Raw genomic sequence first — 16,324 nt, forward strand, 5'->3', positions numbered from 1 at the left:
TATATGGCTGCCACTCCACCTCCTCGGCCTGTGCCTCGAGGAATGTGAGTATTAATATGACTGGGGGGGGTGGATTCATTTAGGCTAACATACTCCTCGTGGGACAACCAGGTCTCAGTAAGACAAAGTAAATCAATATCATAATCTGATATTAATTCATTCACTAAAACAGCTTTAGAGGACAGAGACCTGATATTTAACAGCCCACATTTCATTCTCTTATTTTGTGCTACTGAGGAGTTGGTTTTAATTTTTATTAGGTTTTTATGTTGAACTCCTCTTGTTTTTATTTCTTTAAATAATGTAGGTGGTCGGGGGACAGACACAGTCTCTATGGGGTTTTGGGTGGGTGACTGTTCTAAAGAAAGCGCAGAGAAGTGTGTAAGACAGCAGCTCTGCTTCCTGGTCCTAACTCTGGACTGTCAGGTTTTAGAAATAAACTTCGCCATGTTGCTAGATAAGAGAGCCGCTCCATCCAAAGTGGGATGGATGCCGTCTCTCCTAATCAGACCAGGTTTTCCCCAAAAAGGCTTCCAGTTATCAATGAAGCCCACATCGTTTGCTGGACACCACCTCGACAGCCAGCGGTGGACTGACGACATGCGTCTATACATGTCATCACTGGTCACATTGGGCAGGGGTCCAGAGAAAACTACGGAGTCCGACATTGTTTTAGCATAATTACACACCGACTCCACATAAACCGCGTAATCTGGTGTCATTACCGCCGACGTGGATAACAGTCTTACTGTATTTACGTTTATCTTTAGCCAGCAGTTTTAAATTTGATTCAATGTCGCCCGCTCTGGCCCCAGGGATACATTTAACTATGGCCGCTGGCTTCACTAACTTCACGTTTCTGACTATGGAGCTGCCAATAACCAGAGTTGGTTCCTCAGCGGGTGTATCGCTGAGTGGGGAAAATGAATTGGAAACATGAATGGGTTGGTGGTGAACTGTGGGCTTCGGTGTTTTATGCTGCTTTCCATTTGTCTCGTGAACTCGGAACCCGAGTTGTTCTGCCGCGAGAATGTGACGTCATTGCCTGGCTTGTACCACTTATAGCGTTCCAGTTGTCTTTGGGCATTACGAGTCGGAAAGAAGTGCAGCAGCTGTGTTGTTATTGTTTGTGGCTCTAAACAAGCTCAATGTGAAATAATAATGTTTTTCTACAGAAACACTAACATTTCAAGTAATTCCGTTATTGCAAGTCTTACAGTTCAATAATATTTTGGGGCCTCCAGGAGCCTCCAGGGGCCTCCAGGGGCCACCAGGGGCCACCAGTGGCGGGCTAGCGTTATTGTTAGCTACATTAGCCTATTTAGCAGACCAGCTCGAAAACAAACCTTTACATTGTATTGAACTCACAGTAACACGGTGCAATGCATAAACTGGTGACCGGACTAGAGCAGCAATGTAAACAGTTTGTAGGAGAATTTAAAGTCGACATTAAAACGACCAACGTAGCACAAAAACAAAGAAAATACATCTTAATATGGGCGCAGCCATCTTTGTTTTGCGGGCCGTACGTGCCCCCCCGTTCAGCTCGGTCCACTGTGAGGAGCCCCGAGTGGGACGGCTGAAATTACGACCAAAAGGGGGCGTGTCTCTGTGAAATCTCGCGTGATAGCTGCGAGATTTACACTTTCCAACTCGGGTTCCGAGTTCACGACACAAATGGATCGCAGCATTATTCTTCCTTCTCTCAGTCACCCACTCTAATGCTAATGAAGCTAGCGTGTATGAAACAGTTTGAAAGTAGTGAAAAGTCGCTAAAAGAAGGAGAAACTCCGAGTGCTTAGGTAGAACTAGTCTACGTTTAAATGTTAAGCGGGAAAATAACCGCTGTAACGAGTAAAACTAATGCATATTTATGTACACAGAGCAGGAAGTAAACCGGGAATGAGTCATCAGCTTACCGTAGCACATCACATTTATTTATAGAAAGATTTATTATTGAAACAAAAACAATATAAAAAAGTTCCATTGTTATTAATCAATATCTTAAATTGATCTCTGATATATTTTATACTTCTCTTTTCTACATTGTTTTAAAAAGCTGAAGATTGCAGTCTTAATATAATATCATAAGAAATAATATAATATAATACATATATCACATCCCTCAGACAGCAAACGGAGCGCTGTCGCCTCCTGCTGGACGGACACAGCGTTACAGCCAGAGGAGGAGGAGGAGGAGGAGGAGGAAGAGGAGGTCAGGAAGGAGACGAAGAAGTGATTCTAATTAGAAAGTAACTTAGTACTTTTACTCAAGTACTATAGTATAACGTAGTCCCTCTGTGATCAATATGTCTATTAATACTGAATATATAATCTAACAGAGAATCCACTGCTTTACACACACAGAGGTCTCCTCTCCTCCTCCTCTCCTCCTCTCCTCCTCCTCCTCCTCCTCTCCTCTCCCCTCCCCTCCTCCTCCTCCTCCTCCTCCTCCTCCTCCTCCTCCCCTCTCCCCTCCCCTCCTCCCCTCCCTCTCTCCCCTCCCCTCCTCCTCCTCCTCTCCTCCTCCTCTCCTCCTCCTCCTCTCCTCCTCCTCCTCTCCTCTCCTCTCCTCTCCCTCCTCCTCCTCCTCCTCCTCCTCCTCCCCTCCTCCTCCCCTCCTCCCCTCCTCCTCCTCTCCTCCTCCTCCTCCCCCTCCTCTCCTCTCCTCTCTTCTCCTCCTCCTCCTCCTCTCCTCTCCTCCTCCCCTCCTCCTCCTCTCCTCTCCTCTCCTCCTCCTCCTCCTCTCCTCTCCTCCTCCTCCTCCTCCTCCTCCTCCTCCCTCTCCTCTCCTCCTCCTCCTCCTCCTCTCCCCTCCTCCTCCTCTCCTCTCCTCCTCCTCCTCTCTTCTCCTCTTCTCCTCTTCTCCTCCTCCTCTCCTCCTCCTCCTTCCCCGATTTAATGGATATAGTGTTGCTCCTATGAACTCACACACTGCACTATGTGTGTGTGTGTGTGTGTGTGTGTGTGTGTGTGTGTGTGTGTGTGTGTGTGTGTGTGTGTGTGTGAGTGTGTGTGAGTGTGTGTGTGGGTGTGTGTGTGTGTGTGTTTCCCTCGAGATTTCCAAACCACAGTAACTGAAGAGCTATTGATTTATTAAAGGCTCCCTCAGGACTCAGAGGTGTTGGAGGAAGTACTTTCCTCATATATAAAGATGGCCGCCATTGCAGCTCTATCTCCCCCTGGTGGCTGACTGCAGTATAGACTCTCTCTCTCTCTCTCTCTCTCTATCTCCCCCTGGTGGCTGACTGCAGTATAGACCTCTCTCTCTCTCTATTTCCCCCTGGTGGCTGACTGCAGTATAGACCTCTCTCTCTCTATCTCCCCCTGGTGGCTGACTGCAGTATAGACTCTCTCTCTCTCTCCCCCTGGTGGCTGACTGCAGTATAGACTCTCTCTCTATCTCCCCCTGGTGGCTGACTGCAGTATAGACTCTCTCTCTTCTCCCCTGGTGGCTGACTGCAGTATGGACCTCTCTCTCTCCCTGGTGGCTGACTGCAGTATAGACTCTCTCTCTCTCTCCCCTGGTGGCTGACTGCAGTATAGACCCTCTCTCTCTCTTCCCTGGTGGCTGCGTATAGACTCTATCTCTCTCCCCCTGGTGGCTGACTGCAGTATAGACTCTCTCTCTATCTCCCCCTGGTGGCTGACTGCAGTATAGACTCTCTCTCTCTCTTTCTCCCCCTGGTGGCTGACTGCAGTATAGACTCTCTCTCTCTCTATCTCCCCCTGGTGGCTGACTGCAGTATGGACTCTCTCTCTCTATCTCCCCCTGGTGGCTGACTGCAGTATGGACTCTCTCTCTCTATCTCCCCCTGGTGGCTGACTGCAGTATGGACTCTCTCTGCAGGTTCACAGTGATGTTCATTACAGGTCGGTGGTCGCCCCTGTGACTGTATTTAACCACAGTGATCATTAACAGGATGTATACATGTCAGTATGTCAGTTCTCTGGAAGGAAATAGACCGGGTGCTGAACCGATGCTGCTCCTCGTCCAACAGACTGACAATGAGAGCTGAAATAAAAGTGTTGTCACTTCTACGTTAAAACCAACTCCCCAGTTTACTTTCAAACAATATATAAATAAATATAAACAATATACCCACCTACGTTTATCTGGAGCTAAAATACTATTCATACATTCAAACATCAATTATTTGGTCTAACAGTCGACTGACAGTCTCAGAGGAACCAAACCGATATTAAACTGCGTTCAGGAGATGCTCCTCGTCCTCGGGAATACTGCTGGGGAGCGGGGCCCGAATGAGCCACGAGACCGGAGTGGGGCGGACCGACGGAGGCCGGCTGATGTCCAGCGGCTCCGACCAGGACTCTGACTCAGGGGATGAAGACTCGGCGGGTTCAGGCAGCGACAGGAGAGGAAGAGGAGGAAGAGGAGCCAGTTTGTAGCCAGTTAATTATCAGTAACTGTTAATGTTATCCATCATCCATCGTATCGATCAGTCTGATCAGTTTCAGTGAAGTTGGAAGTTATTGAACAACCAGACTGTGTGATGTTACACTGTGTTACTGCTTGTTCTGATTCACAATCATTACTGCTGGTTAACAGGTTCTAATCAATACAGTGATATCAGAAACATGATGAGAAGTTGACATGGAGCACTTTCGATATGGGGGCAGTTCTGGAATATTAATAAAATGTGTTTAAAAAGGTGGTTCCATGATATTCAATTCAACTCAGTTTTATTTGTATAGCACCAATTCATAACAGAAGTTATCTCAGGACACTTTTCAAATAGAGCAGGTCTAGACCGAACTCTTTATAACATTAATTACAGAGACCCAACAGTACCACCATGAGCAAGACCTTGGAGACAAGGGCAAGGAAACACTGCCTGTTAAAAGGCAGAAACCTAGGACAGATCCTCCGGCTCTAGGTGGGTGGTCGTCTGTCTCGACCAGTTGGGGTGAGAGAGAGAGAGAGAGAGAGAGAGACAGACAGACAGACAGACAGACAGACAGGTGCACAGCAACAACAGTAGCAACAACTACACTAATAGTAGTGAGGGGAACAATGAGCAGTGAGAATAGTAATAATTGTAGCTGTAGTAATAATAATAATAATAATAATAATAACAATAATAATAATAATATCAGTGATATTAGCAATGGCAGTCTAGCAGGACCATGGTAGGAGGCTCCACCAGGATCCGAGAAAGCACAAGAACTCCGGGGAAGAAGTGAAGTTTTCCACCCTGATCAGTGTATTTATATATAATCTATATATTATATTAGCTCTTTATGTCTGTTTCCTGTAATCTATCACACACACACACACACACACACACACACACACGCGCGCGCTGATGTCAGCCTTATTACCCTGAATACCCCCCTCATCACACTGACTCCTCCCTCTGAAGGCGGAGCTCTCTCTCACTTCCTCTGTCCTTCCTGGTGCCACACACACACACACACACACACACACACACACGCACACACTTATTGCCTGTATGAGAGAGAGAGGGAGGATGGTAGAGAGACATTAACTCGTCATTGCTTTCAGTGTATAGTAAAGCTCCATTAAGCTGCTACCTGCGGGCACGCACACGCACACACATATGCAAACACACATGAGTTGTGTGTGTGTGTGTGTGTGTGTGTGTGTGTGTGTGTGTGTGTGTGTGTGATCTTTGCATTTTTACCTGCAGTGGACATCACGCACTGTCACGCATGCACGCGCCTCTCGCAGCGCACGCACGCTCACGCACGCAGCAGCACCGAGGGAGCGATCAATACACTAAAAGCCCGGAGAGGATTTTAACGGGAGCGGAGGACGGAGGAGAACCGGAGAAAGAACGGCAGCATTATGAAGGTAACGGAACCGGGAAACCTGTGTTTGTACCGGTGTGTGTGTGTGTGTGTGTGTGTGGCACGGGGCACCGGGCACCGGGGCGCGTTCTCGCTCGGTTTGACCGAGAAACCCGGTTGTTGTGTTTGAGTCTCTGCAGGTTCAAACGGCGCCGTCAGCACATTCACAGCCGACACAGGCAGCCTGCAGCCCGGGCTGAGGAGCAGCGGAGGGTCGGTCAACTCCTCCATCATCCACCGTGCGTGTGCGTGTGCGTGCGAGTGACTGTGTTGTGTGTGTGTGTGTGTGTGTGTGTGTGTGACTGTGTGTGTGTGTGTGTTTACATGGTGGACAGCAGCTGGATCTGCGCTATATGCTGCTCTTTGTCTGCTGGTAGAATGAACAGCAGCAGGAGGAGGTGCACAGGAGGAGCAGCTACTGTATCAGACTGACTGATGGAGTGCACAGTAAGCAGAAGAGGTGCTGTATGAATGAGGAGGTACTGTATGAAAGAGGGGGTGCTGTATGAATGTTATATTCTGTTTATTAGAGGAGGTATGAAGAGGAGGTGAATGAGCAACAGCAGCACAAAGTGGGGGATAAACAGAAGGAGGTGCACAGGAAGAGGTATTACAATGATTGCATATAATTGGAGAGAAGGAGGTGCTGGAGAGGAGGTGTATACACACAAGAGGTTACAGTGGTAACTATAGATGTACATTGAGAAGAGGAGGTGCTGTAGTGAGGAGGAGGAGAAGATGTGTTGTAATGTTTTCAAGCAGTAAGAGGAGGTGTCATTGGTGGTATATTGAGGAGTAAGGAGGTGCTGTTTCTTACCGAAGAAGAGGTGATGGAGCAGGACGAAGCAGCACAAAATGAGGGATAGACATTTGGGGAGAGGGAGGTGCACAGGAGGAGGTATAATACCTGAAAAAGGAGGAAATATTACAGTGATTGTATATAATTGGACAGAAGGAGACACTGTGCATGACTAGAGAGGAGGAGGTGTATATACATAGGAGGAGCTGCTACAGTATGAGACTACACAATGGAGTGCACAGGAAGGAGAGGAGGTGTCATTAGTGGTGTATTGAGTAAGGAGGCTCTGTATTGATGAGGAGGAGCTGTATTGATGAGGTGGAGCTGTACTGATGAGGAGGTGCTGTACTGATGAGGAGGCTCTGTACTGATGAGGAGGTGCTGTATTGATGAGGAGGCTCTGTACTGATGAGGAGGTGCTGTATTGATGAGGAGGCGCTGTACTGATGAGGAGGCTCTGTACTGACGAGGAGGTGCTGTACTGATGAGGAGGTGCTGTCTTGGTGTTGCTGTTGTAATGTATTAAAGCAGTAAGAGGAGGTGTCATTAGTGGTGTATTGAGTAAGGAGGTGCTGTTTCTTACTGAGGAGCAGGTGAGTGGGCAGGAAGAAGTAAGGGATAAACATTTGAGGAGAAGGAGGTGCTGGAGAGGAGGAGGTTACAGGGGGAACTATAGATGTACAGTGGGGAGAGGAGGTGCTGTTTGGATGAGGAGGTGTTATTAAAGGGTGACTCCAGGTGTCACTCACACACAGTTGTTGTTGTTGTTATTGTTTTTGGATCCTACATTTCCCACAATGCAACTGGAGAGTGTGTGTGATTGGAGGTGCACATTATGAGGATATAATGGACACCAGAACTGTCTGATACAGTTGGAGAGCATTTAGCATGTGTTGTCTTTAGCCTAGCTTAGCATAAAGACTGGAAGAATAACAGCCGTCTCCCTCTGGAGGAGCTGGGGATTGAACCCGGAACCCACCGGGTACCAGACCACTGGTTCCTAAAGATGTGGTTCTGTATCTCAGCTGTCAACGGTTCTGAAATCTACAGTGAATACAGTCGGGGGTCTGAAGTGGATCTGGTCTGTCAGCAGATCCGGTCTCTGCAGTCTGACTCAGCTGATGTGGATCATTCAGATCAGCAGACGGCGGTTTGTCTGTTTGTTTGTTTGTTTGTTTGTTTGTTTGTTTGTTTGTTTGTATGTCTGTTTGTTTGTTTGTTTGTTTGTTTGTATGTCTGTTTGTTTGTGAGGTCTGAAGAAGGAAACAGAGAGACGTTTCAGTCTTTGTTGCTTTAAAGCCTGAATGTGGCTGCTGGAGCCAGGAGGACCGCTGTCAGTAAATCATCCAGTAAACAGTTTATTTACACATATGAAGCTCTAGTTTCTGCCACTAGGGGGCCTCTGACATTATTCGAGCCCACCTGCCCGTCCTGCCAGGATCTTTCCGTCCCGATGTGGTCGGCTTCTCTGGCTTTGGCTTCCTGTGCTGGCCACCACCGCATCAGGCTGACAACCTCCTCTCCTCACCTGGACCGCCGGGCTAGCAGGCTGGTGGCCCCTCTCCTCCTCATCGGATTATTGGCTGCGGTTAAGCTGTGGATTATCCCGTGGATACTCCTGGGGTACACGTCACCTCTTCATCCACAGATACCTGGCTTCTGGGCAGAAGCTCCACACCTGGATCATGCCACCGCTCTACTCCACCGATGACCTCCACTCACTCAGCAACCACCTCCGCCCGGACTGCATTGACATCCTCTGAGAAATTGGACTACTTCGCCATCCTCCACAGAGGCTCTGGTCGTATGTTCACAACTTTTCAACCCCAAACTCTATTCCATCCATCTGGTCCTGCTCGCGCACCGCAACTTCCTCATTACGTCAGCACAACAAACGTCACATGCACCTATCTAATCTCCACCCCCTTCCTTGGTCCTCACAACCCATCACGAAGCAACGTCACCTGAAACTGGCTTTGCTCAACACCCGCTCACTTAACAATAAAAGCCTCATTTTAAGTGAATTCATAACTGACAATAACCTGGATTTCCTCTGTATCACTGAAACCTGGCACAAACCTCTGGACTATTTCTCACTCAACCAGACCACACCCACAGGTTCCACTCCTCTGGTCACTGCCATAATCTACTGCCCCCCAAAACCAAATCCTTCCTTTCTCTCCGACTTTTCTGACTTTTTAACTCAGTTATCTGCCATCTCACCTTCTGTTCTAACCTTACACTGCTTCAACTTCACCCAACACGTCAACTTTCCCACCCACAGCCGTGGTCGCATCTTGGATCTGGTCTGCTCTACTGGGCTCACCATACCTCACCTCTCCAGCCTCAACCTCAACATCTCTGACCACCTGGCAATCACCATAGACATTGATCTTCCCATTTCTACCACCAAGGACAAACGGACAATTTCTTTCAGAAATCTCAAATCCATCTCCCCTTCTGCCCTTTCAGCCTCTCTTGGCAGCAAAATACCAAATTTCCAATCTCCCATTTCTGTCTAAGATACTGGAACGCACTGTCGCCAAACAACTCAAAACCCACCTCTGCTCAAATGACCTGTTCGAACCATTTCAATACAGCTTCCGTTCACAACACAGCACTGAAACAGCCCTCCTCAAAGTCACCAACGACATCCTCCTCTCTGCAGACTCTGGTCACCTCAGCATCCTCATCCTCCTGGACCTCACTGCAGCTTTTGACACCATCAACCACACCATTCTTCTCTCCCGCCTCAAATCTTCCCTCAGCATCACCGGCATAGCCCTCTCCTGGCTCCAATCTTAGCTCACAGACAGACAACAGTTCATCCACATCAACAACTGCACCTCCTCCACCGCTCCGCTGTCCCAAGGCATCCCCCAGGGCTCGGTGCTTGGTCCTCTCCTCTTCATACTCTACCTGCTTCCCCTTGGCAACGTCATTCGCCACCATGGTCTCAACTTTCACTGTTATGCCAATGACGTCCAGCTTTCCATCTCCACCAAATCCATCAACTCCGCCACTCACTCCACTCTCTCCAACTGCCTCACTGATATTAAATCCTGGATGCACACCAACTTCCACCAACTTCCTCAAACTTAACTGCAACAAAACAGACATCATCATCATTGGCCCCAAATCCATCACTAAAACCATTCACAGTTTCTCCCTCACTGTCGACACCTCCACCCTGTCTCCATCGCCTCACAGTCCCAACCTTCGAGTCATCTTTGACAATGACCTCTCCTTTGAACACCACATAAACCAAATCACCAGAACTGCCTTTTTTCACCTCAAAAACATCGCCCGACTCCGCCCATCACTCTCTTTCTCTGCCACAGAAACCCTCAATCACGCCTTCATCACCTCCAGAATCGATTACTGCAACAGCATCCTCTACGGCACACCATCCAAAACCTTAAATAAACTCCAGTACATCCAGAACTCTGCTGCTTGTCTGCTCACCTACACCTGCACCCGTGACCACATCACCCCTGTCCTCCAGAACCTCCACTGGCTCCCGGTCCCACAACAAATTCAATTCAAAATCTTCCTCCTTACACACAAAGCCCTCCATAACCAGGCCCCTTCCTACCTCACTGACCTGCTCCACCGCCACAATCCATCCAGCAGCCTCCGCTCAGCCGATGCCACCTCCTGACTCCACCACCCAGGACCCATCACCGAACCTGGGGCAACAGAGCTTTTTCTGTAGCTGCCTCCTCCCTCTGGAACTCTCTCCCCAAACACATCCTAAACTGCACCGACCCTCCAAAATTTAAATCTCTGACAAAAACTCACCTTTTTAAAATTGCTTTTAATGTTTAGCTTAGATTGATGTGTTTCTTTTAGTGTTTTACTATCTGATGTTGTTTTGCTGCTTTTATGTTTTAATGTGTGTGTCTTTGACTATCTAGAAAAGCGCTTATAAATAAAATGTATTATTATTATTATTATTATTATTATTATTATTATTATAATCGCTAACGGCCCGGAGAGAAACACGCTGCTGATCTGCGGTGCTGGTGAGAACCGCTCGGCCTCGCTGTTTCATTCAGAGGTGGACTGTACTCTGGATTTATGAAACTGAGACAATTACATATAAAGTGATGTTCAAACTGCTGACCTTTGACCCCTGGTGGTACAAACACACTTAGTGGACCTGTGTGCTGATGATGTCATCAGACGCTGCCCGCTGTGTGTCTGCAGCCTGAGAGAGATTGAGAGCGACAGCTGCTGTCAGACACGCTCAGTGTTAGCAGACAGGAACCACCTCCTCCTCCTCCTCCTCCTCCTCCTCCTCCTCCTCCGTCATTTTCATCACAGCTCCAGACTCACATCTTCCTGTCAGCCTGCAGTGACCTCTGACCTCCTTCCTGCTGGTTGGATGGAGCTGAGAGGAGAGAAGAAGAATCAGTGCGAATGTTTAGTTTTGTCAGCAAATATTTCTGAAAGACAAATAATGAGTCAGTGTGTGTGTGTGTGGTGTGTGTGTGTGTGTGTGTGTGTGTGTGTGTGAACAGACAGTGAACAGGTTGTAGTGTAGCTTTGTCCCTCTGCTGTCTGTGGACTGATCTCTATGTGTCTCTATGTAGGATGAGGGTCAAAGGTTGTGACCTTTATGCTCCCGAGTGCCAACAGTGGTAAATGGTAAATGGAGCTGTACTTGTATAGTGTCTTTCTCGTCTTCCGACCACTCGAAGCACTTTTACACTACGGACACATTCACCCTTTCACACACATTCACCCTTTCACACACATTCACCCTTTCACACACATTCACCCTTTCACACACACTCACCCTTTCACACACACTCACCCTTTCACACACACTCACCCTTTCACACACACTCACACACCGATGAGGAGCATCAGGAGCAATTTGGGGTTCAGTATCTTGCTCAGGGATACTTGTCCTTGACATGTGGCACCAGGAGCCGGGGATCGAACCCACAACCTTCCGAGCCTCTGCCTCTGAGCCACAGCCGCCCTGCAGTGTGCAACACTAGCTAACGTTAGCTTATAAATGGAGTCCGCTAACGTCTACAAACGACCGACACCCACCACAACAAATGCAAAAAAATACTGTCAGCTAGCTTCATCCAGACTCCCACGCTGATCTTGCTGGCTCGCTGTTTGCAGGATTCTTTGTTGGCTGGCGTTATTCAGCATGGCTGGGTTGCAGCTAGCTGGCTACATTTGCTTGCTATCATGTTAGCAAGCAAGCAAATGTAGCCAGCTAATTAAATTAAAGCAACCTGTTGCAGCAACCTGTTGACTCTGAACTCTCTGTTTGCTCTCAGCTGCTCTGAGCAGTTAGGGTAGATCAGTGGTTCCCAACCAAGTCAGGCCCCCCCAACCCCAACCCGCATACACGCACTGAATAGGTAATAAATAGCTTAATGAATTTAAATGTGGACCAAAAATATGTTTCAATTTGGATAATTAAGTTTTGATTATATAATTGGGTGTGTTATTGGGATTTTATAAATTAAATTTTTGTAAATAATAAGCAGTCAAAGGAACCGCTGGTGTAGAACCTCTTTAATGTAAAAGACTACAACTCCCAGAGGAGTCAGTGTTTGTTGTGTGAATGATGTTTGAGAGGACACAGACAGCGTCCAGCTGGTGAGCATGCTAGTGGTCGCTATCGGATCACATTGAAATCAAAGGTCAAAGGTCAGAGTCTGCTGTCACTAGTTTCTGTTTCTGAGCTGTGATTGGACAGTCAGTGGTCAGGGGGCGGGGCTTAGTGAACAGGAAATTCACATTCTCATCCTAAATTAGGTCCAGTCTACTAACTAATGCTGTGTCCATCATCATCATCATCATCATCATCATCATCATCATCATCACGGCACAATAACTGCTCGTTAATTGTCTGATACACACGCACACGCACACACTCGCCACACACACACACACACACACACACACACACACACACACACACACAGTAAAGGTTCTCTCTATGGATTCATTCATGTACCATAGCAAACTCAGTGTTAGCCTGTTAGCATGTGTTAGCAGACACACATCAAACCCCACCAGCAGCGTCTGCAGAGCTTCTTCGTGTCTGCTGCCTCAGTGGAACTACAGGCAGGTGGCAGCCCCCTTCTATATATAGATATGATATCTATATATTAGATAATATATATATATATATAAATATCTATAATTATATATATGATATCTATATATTAGATATCATATATATATATATATATCTATAATTATATATATATGATATCTATATATTAGATAATAAATATATATATATATATATATATAATTTGAGTTTGAGTTTATTCACAATACCACTTCAAACATTACAATAATACAATAATACAGTTGGGGTACAAAATCAATTGGGTAGTGTGAATGGGTCCCCCAAGGAAGCTAGGAAAGCTCATAGGTGGGGGCCCATGGTTCATGAAAGGGTAGTGGTACAGACAATGGTATACACAGTTACCACCTGTAACCAGATGATGATGAGTAAATGCACGCACAGAGCGCACCAGAACATACATAACATTACATACACATACAGTCATACACATACTCCCAGTAGTCCATGAGAAAACAGTTTTATATTAGATATAGGTTAATAGGAAATTATATTTTAATTGTCTTTTAAAGTTGGAGATAGAGGGCAACACCTTGAGGCCATCATCAATCCCGTTCCAGATCTGCGGCCCCCTACACTCATACTGGCGCGCACATGTCGGCAACATTTTCCTAATATAAGTGGTTTTCTTCTCGTTTGGTATGTGTGCTGGGGGCTGGAGATGGGCACAACACTACTCAATCTAGAGTTCAGCCTGTTGACAATTTGAAACATAAGGCAGGCATTATGATATTAAGTTAGCTCAGCCAGTCTTAGTAACTCAAAGTGGTGGAATAGAGGGTGGGTGGGGGAATTTCTCTCTGACCAGGACAGAGCCCGTATGACTTTCTTTTGCAAGGATACAAGTTTTTCAAGATGCCTGGTGAAGGTGTTGCACCATATCACATTTTGTTTTGTACAACGTGAGAAGGGCAGACAGAGGAAGGAAATGTCTGATGTTATAGAACAAGCCAACATACTTAGACAGTTTGTTTACAAGATGGTCGATATGACATTTAAAGTTGAGCGAATCGTCAATGAGAATCCCCAGGAATTTTGTGGAATGCACTCTTTTTATCTCCTGCCCATTAATTTTAATCAGGCAGTGATCAGTGCTTTTAAATTTAAATTTAAATTTGAATAAAATGAAATTTGTTTTGCTGACATTTAATAACAGTTTATTACATTTAAACCAGGAGTCCACTTTAGTTAACTCTGAGTTTACTATATCTTGTAGGATAAGTGGGTTCCTGTGTGATGTGAACAAATTTGTGTCGTCAGCAAAAATAATCATTTATATATAGAATGAATAAGAGTGGCCCTTAAATGGAACCCTGGGGGACCCCAAAGATTATGGGCTTACAAGTAGAGTTAAGATCACTGACATGGACATACTGTTCCCTCTCGTATAAATAACTTCTGAACCATTCAAGTGCTAGACCTCTGATACCATAGTGATGCAATTTGTGCAATAAAATATCAAAGTCAGTGTTATCAAAGGCTTTTGATAGGTCCAAGAAAATACCAACACCACATTTTCCCTCTTCAATGCAGTCATTAATTTGTTCTATTAGGTCAAGTATTGCCATACAGGTTGTGCTCTTTTTTCTAAAACTGTATTGAGATGGAACAAGAATATCTAGTTTATCAAGATAGCCACTTAGTCTATTGTATACTACTTTCTCCATTACTTTAGAGAAAGTGGGTAGAATTGATATGGGCCGGTAATTGCTCATGTCATTTCTGTCGCCCAATTTAAAAATTGGAATTATCTTAGCAATTTTTGTCATTTTAGGTACAGTGCCAGTAAGTAAAGAAAGGTTGATGTAATGAGCCAGTGGCTCTACAATGACGTTTGCAATGGCCTTTATGATCTTACTACATATTCCATCTAAACCAGCGGTGTACGAGCTCTTCAAGTCCAAAATGATCTTGAGGAGTTCAGTACCGTCTTTTGGTATCATGAAAAATGAATAAATGTAGCTACCAGAAAGAAAATGCTTGAAGGTGACACCCTGGGGTTGACTTATCTTCTTAGACAGATTTACACCTATTGAGGCAAAATGATTATTAAAACTCTGTGCAAGATCAGCTTTGGCATCACCAAGGTCAGGTAGAGCAGTAGGTTTATGTCTCCTGTTGAGGACTTCATTTAACACATTCCAAGACCTCCTGCAGTCCCCCTGTGAAGCTTGTAAGAGTTCTGTGTAATGACTTCTTTTGCTCTTTCTTATGATCTGTGTTTATTTTTATAGGAAATATATTTCTCTTTATTTAAGCTAGAAGGATTTTTCATGTAGGATTTGTAAAGCCTACTTTTATATTTAATAGACTTTAAAATTCCCTTTGTAATCCAAGGGTTCTGGAGGGTAGTACTGCATCTGACAGTCTTCTCAGGGATTGTGTCCTTGATGGAGTCTAGAATGATCTTTACCAGACTGTCTTATGCAGCATCAGGAGTCCCACTGTAATAGACAGTCCCACGACTTGGCCTGTAAGTTCACAATTAGATGCTGTAAGGTTCTCTCGTTAAGGATTTTAGATTTAATTTTAGAGAGTGGAGGAGAGAACGATTTGCCCGAGCCAAAAAATATTGCAATGGGAAAATGGTCTGTGATGTCAGACTGCACGACTCCCGTCTCCAGTTTGGTATTTTGAATATTAGTAATGATATTGTCAATAATTGTTTTGGATGTCTGTGTAACTCTAGTAAATCTATTAATGGTGGGGAAGAAAGAGGAGGAGTGCAATGTGTTCATAAAGTCATGTTTTGCCCCATCGTCCTTGGAAATATCAATGTTATGGTCACCAAGGAGTATACAATCTTTTTTTAGCTTATTCAGTTTGTCTGTGTCAAGAGCAGAGTCTGGTGGGCGATAGAGTACACCGACAATAAATGTTTTGTCATTATTGTTAATGACAAAACATTTATTGTATATATTATATATATTATATAATAACTATATAATATATAGATATTAGATATTATATAGATATTATATATCTAATATATATATCCTATATATATATATCTTCTTTTATAAGGACTGCAGACACACAGCAAGAGCACTGTCAATACATGCTTTTCCTCCTTGCTCCCTCACCCCCTCACTCTAATCCACGTCTGTGAATGGATGAAAATATTCCACCTACAGTGAATAAAGTCCCGCTCAGCTTTCAACTGACTCACTGAGCTTCTTCTGTCAGACTGAGCTGGTTAGTGGGTAGATTGATTGACAGGTGTGAGAGCCAATCACAGCCGGACGTACTGGTTTCTGTTTGTTTCAACAAATAAAAAACACTCAAGGTCACATTATTGTTGACACTCTCTCTCTCTCTCTCTCTCTCTCTCTCTCTCTCTCTCTCTCTCACACACACACACACACACACACACACACACACACACACACACACACACACACTCTTACACACACACACACCCCCACACACACACACACACATTCCTTTACACATAAAGAGAAATGAAGTCCACTCCCTGAACACACACTTACATCACAGTTTGTACTCTGACCACTCTTATCAGAGAGAGAGAGTGAGAGGGCGAGTGAGAGGGAAACGAAGGGCGA

General features: G+C 45.5%; 1 protein-coding gene and 1 long non-coding RNA gene across 3 annotated transcripts in view; one reads left to right on the forward strand and one right to left on the reverse strand.

The window, feature by feature from the left end:
* Nucleotides 1–3,170: 3,170 nt before the first annotated feature.
* LOC127377165 (uncharacterized) lies at nucleotides 3,171–3,542 on the reverse strand. Of its 2 annotated transcripts, none has more exons than XR_007887646.1 (3): nucleotides 3,473–3,542; nucleotides 3,308–3,438; nucleotides 3,171–3,207 (listed from the first exon to the last, which is right to left on the reverse strand). It is a non-coding gene; the product is annotated as an uncharacterized LOC127377165 (long non-coding RNA). The 2 variants fall into 2 exon arrangements; XR_007887645.1 differs by having other exon boundaries at nucleotides 3,171–3,215.
* A 1,906-nt stretch (nucleotides 3,543–5,448) lies between these two features.
* LOC127378104 (membrane-associated guanylate kinase, WW and PDZ domain-containing protein 1-like) overlaps nucleotides 5,449–16,324 on the forward strand; it is a 54,996-nt gene continuing 44,120 nt past the window's right edge. The window contains 1 exon segment of the mRNA XM_051426676.1: nucleotides 5,449–5,836. The gene's annotated coding sequence lies outside the window, so the exon portion shown is untranslated.

This window comes from Dicentrarchus labrax, unplaced genomic scaffold, assembly GCF_905237075.1.
Source record: "Dicentrarchus labrax unplaced genomic scaffold, dlabrax2021, whole genome shotgun sequence".
NCBI classification, from domain to species: domain Eukaryota; kingdom Metazoa; phylum Chordata; class Actinopteri; family Moronidae; genus Dicentrarchus; species Dicentrarchus labrax.